Genomic DNA, 5,147 nt, shown 5'->3' on the forward strand with positions numbered 1-5,147 from the left:
TGTCGTCTTCAGTTATTGAAGCAACAAGAGATGTTTCTTCTGACGGATGATCCTTGATAAATTTCTGGACATTTGTATCTGTCCTCTTTAACTTGATAAAATGAAAGACTTCGTGTGAGCCTTTCTCTGTTGGTTCTGGGGTTGTACTGAAAAAGTATAACTCCAGAATGTCTCATCTGGAGAAATAGTCGTTATTTGCCCAAGTTTCATGAAAGCTTCCTGGATCCATTTAGATAATCCTGAAATTTCTGGGAAGCTAGGTGATGTAGTATAAACCGAGGCAAGAGCCCCGAATTTATACCATACTTTGACTTCCTTTGGATATGAATTTGGTTTCATCCATACTCTAGGATATTTCCCTGAAGCATCAACCATGATTGTGGCTGGGTTGATGCCCTCTTTTGTTTTAAATTTCTCCCAGTTTTGTTGATACACCTGGAATGGAGAAATTGTAACTTCATCAGTACCAACCTTAGATTTACCCTTCTCAGTATTAGGTCTAAGGTTGATCTTTTCCTCTTCAATCCCCAAGGTGAAGGGTTGACTTGAGGACTTGAGATATGGATCTGCAGTCTCAATTTTTGTTTCAACCGACTCATCTGGAGATGATGATAACTTAACACTTGTACTAGGGTATTTGAATCCCCTGCTCCAGGTATAGAGTCATGTACTCGAAAACTCTCTATTTGGGAAACCAGTGGCTTCTCAATGCCTTGGAGGAGAGGACTTTGTATTACATACCATAGCTGAGTATAAGCCTGTAAATAACATGCGATTCGATCATAGACAATTCTCTTATCGACTTGTTATAGCCTTCCCGCAACTTTTGAGTTTAAGGCCAGCTTGTTGAACTCGTTTTGAAGCATTTCAAAGTATTCCCTCAAATGTCTCTTCATTTTTATGATGACATCGATATCACCGCTGTCCATATCTTGTTAAAAAATCTACAAGAATATTTTTATGAGATTTAATGATTACAATATCAAACATATAATTTTGACATAACGCTTGCCATCTTAATAATCTGGCGTTCTCAGGTTTAGATTCTATTATATTCCTCAAGAACGCTTTTACATGTGTATTATCAACTTTAAAGTAAATTTCTTGGCAGTCACTTGCACGGCAGAATCATTGGCCAAACTGCATGTAGAAACCAGCATTTTGAGACAAAATGTTGTCTCAAGTCACGCCAGCATCTTGCTTGATCAATCTGACATCTTTAAACTATCTTTGATCGTGATTCAGCTATTCAATCAGTCTCCACCAAATTAGAAGCTATGGACTCGAAACTTGAATCTATTGATGTCAAGATTGAGTCTCAATCTCAATCTATTCTTGATTTAATTGAACGAGTTTCAAATCAAGCACCATTTCTGGAGATGCTGAATAATGTCTTTCTTACTCTTACTGGCCGAGTGTATGACTTACTCACTCGAGTTCAAGCCTAATGATGCCAAAGAGAGGAAGCAGAATCCAGGTTAGAAGAAGGCAGATCTGTAGGTTATCATGCAGAATCTTCCTACAGTAATCAAGATCCTCAGGATGAGGAAACGATGTTCAGAGACATCGGCATTGATGATTAAACTTATTAAACTTTTTTGAACTATGTCTTACTGCTTATTTTATTATTGATTATTTTGCTATCAATTGGTATCTGCTTATTGTTACAATTGTTGTTTACTAACTTCTAGGTTTCGCATCATCACAAAGGGAGAAATTGTTAGACTTAATTTAATTGTGGTTATGAGAGTCAAAACCAGTAGGTCGCGATAGTTATAATCAGAAGACAATATAAAAGCAAAAGCGCTCGTATCGCATTAACAAAAGCATTACTCTTCGAGTACTTAAACGGCTTAGAAAATCAGAAGCAACAGCCAAAGAAAGACAGTCGATGATCAACTGAAAAAGAAAATAAGCCCTATGATCACAGAAGAAGAACCAGGGATGACAAGAAATCTTCAGAAAGAAACATGAGGTGCTTCTAGCTGAGGAGAGTAAGTCGAAGTGGTCAAAAACTGACAGTAAGAAGTCAAAACCTGAAAGCTCAATCATTTCAAGCGATGATAAAGATGAAGTCAGGTGCTTAATGGCAGATGATGCTGAACTAAAGTCAACAAGCGAACATGTATTTGACTTCAGCTCTACTGATTTCACTCGTGAGGAACTTATCATCACATTGCATGACATGGTAAATGAGTATCACAAACTTGCTCGATCATTTGAGAAGGTCAGAGCTGAGCAAAATGATCCCCATGATAATAAAACTGAAGCGGATGAGTCAGTTGAAGTGTTAAATCTAAAAAGGGAGATTGCAAAGCAAAATGTTGAAATGATTGAGAACCAAGCTTTGATAAATCAGTTAAAAACTGAAATTTCAAAACATAATGAACTGATTCAAGATTGGAACAAGTCTTCAGTTACATTGACTGAAATGCAGAATTCACAAAAATCTGTTGATGTTAAAACTAGTTTAGGATTTAACAATTATGTTGAAAATTCTTCAAGTGATACACAGCCAAGGTTGAATAAAAACAAAGGAAAGTACATTACCTTTGTAAAATCAACCATGGTAAATGAATTCTCGTAACCGAGTAAACCAAATGTTCAATCGACTGAAAGTTAGAACAAAGCCAAATGGTATGGAATTGGATATAGCTTGAGAGTTCAACTGATTCAAGAAACTGGTCACCTAAACGATTCAGTTACAAAAATCAGTAATCAAGGAATGGCTATTAAAATTACTACAACTGTAAGCCATTTTAGAAACGGTATCAAAAGAACAGTCAGTTCAAAAAAGGTATAAATCATACCGTTTCTTCCTCACACCACACACTTAATACCCAAAACTCGAGAAAACTATTTAGAACACAGCAACTGGAAAGTCAGTTAGACTGGTCCAAGTCTGGGTTCCCAAAAGTCTAATCAGCTTAGGACCCAAATGAATATGGGTACCAAGATTATATATTGTGTGTGAATGCAGGCTGACAGGTACAAACAAGGAATCTACCTGGTATCTAAACAGTTGATGTTCACGACATATAACAAGAGATGCAAATTTGCTGTCTCAACTTATCAAATACAATTGATCAAACATCAGTTTTGGAGACAATTCCAAAGGTAAAAATGTGGGTAAAGGTAAGCTTATTCATGGTAACTTTACAATCAAAGATGTTTTACTAGTTGATAATTTGAAGTATAACTTGATTAGCATCAGTCAGTTATGCGACAATAATTTCTCACTTCAGTTTGACAAACACACTTATTCAGTTAGAGACTCAACTGATGAAATCATCCTAACTGGCAATCGTGTAGAAATACTTACAAAGTCAGTTGGACTGATCAACCTCATGCACCAGTTTGTTTCATTGCTTCCAAATCTTCTAAAAACTGGTTGTAGCATAAGAGGTTGAACCACTTAAACTTTAAATCAATTGCCTATCTGAGTAGCCATAATCTTGTAACTGGTTTGTCCAAAATAGATTTCTCAAAGGATAAAATTTGTTCAGCATGTCAGTTTGATAAACAAGTAATATCTTCTTTGAAAAACAAAGGTTGCAAATCATCCTCTCAATATTTAGAACTGTTACATATGGATCCTTTTGGTCCAATATCAGTCATGAGTTTAGGTGGAATGAAATGCACCTTAGTAGTTGTGGATGACTTTTCAAAATTTACTTGGGTTATTTTTCTCAAATCCAAAAACCAAACTGCTGCACAACTTATTAAGCTTTTCAAAAGACTTTTAAATGAAAAATCAGTTGGGATTGATCGAATAAGGTCCAATCGAAGGACTAAATTCATCAATCAAAATCTTACACAATTCTTTGAAAATTCTGGAATCAAGCATGAGCTCTCAGCAGCAAGAACCCCTCAGCAAAATGGTGTAGCTGAGAGAAGAAATCGGACCCTTAAAGAAGCTGCTAGAACAATGCTTGCTGATTCTGGTATTTATCAAAAGTCTTGGGCAGAAGCATTAAACACTGTGTGTTACACTCAGAACAGATCAATGATTAATAAGAATAATTTGAAAACACCATATGAGATCTAGCATGGACGAAAAAGTGTGGTTTCCTACTTCAAAATATTCGGCTGCAGATGTTTTATTCTCGATAATGGCAAAAATCAGTTAAAAGATTTTAATGTTAAATCTGCAGAGGGAATATTTCTTGGATATTCATCAATTAGTAGAGCGTATAGAGTTTTTAATAAAAGCTCTTTAAATGTTGAAGAATCAATACATGTTGTATTTGATGAATCTGTGCTAACTGATAAGACAACTGATCCAGTTGATATAGTTGATCGATTTACAGATATCAGTTTGGAGGATGATAATGAAGAAGAGAATCATATCAATCGAAACATCCTTCAAACACCTGAACCAGAAGTACTGGATCAATCAGTTGAATATGAAGTTATTCCTGATAATCAGTTGGTGAAGCATATAGATAATATTCAGTTACCAACTGATCCAGCTCCAGTTGAAACTGGAGAAAGCATTCAGTTGATGATTTGGACGCAAAAAATACTTAACTCAGATGGAACAAATCACATCCTCCAGAATTAGTGATAGGTAATCCATCTGATCTGGTAAGAACTAGAAATCAAATGCTTAATTTATTTATTCATTCAGATTTTGTTTCACAACTGGAACCGAAGAAAACTGATGAAACTCTTGCTGATCCTAACTAGATAAATGCAATGCAAGAAGAGCTCAATCAGCTTACCCATAACAATGTCTGGAACTTAGTTTCAAAACCAGTTTGTAAAACCATTATAGGTTCAAAATGGGTATTCAGAAACAAACTGAACGAAGATGGTTCAGTTGCACGCAACAAAACAAGACTTGTGGCACAAGGATACAGGAAAGAAGCAGGAATTGACTACGATGAAACGTATGCACCAGTTTCAAGACTGGAAGCAATAAGAATGTTCCCTTGCCTATGCATCATTCAAGAATTTTAAAGTCTACCAGATGGATGTGAAAAATGCATTTCTGAATGGTCAGTTGCATGAAGAAGTTTACATTGAACAACCACCAAGTTTTATCAATCACTCTTTTCCTGATCATATCTATCATCTGAACAAAGCTTTGTATGGTCTCAAACAAGCTCTAAGAGCTTGGTATGAGACCCTTTCAAAATTCCTAA

This window comes from Primulina eburnea, chromosome 13 (genome assembly GCF_022965805.1).
Source record: "Primulina eburnea isolate SZY01 chromosome 13, ASM2296580v1, whole genome shotgun sequence".
Taxonomy (NCBI): Eukaryota; Viridiplantae; Streptophyta; class Magnoliopsida; order Lamiales; family Gesneriaceae; genus Primulina; species Primulina eburnea.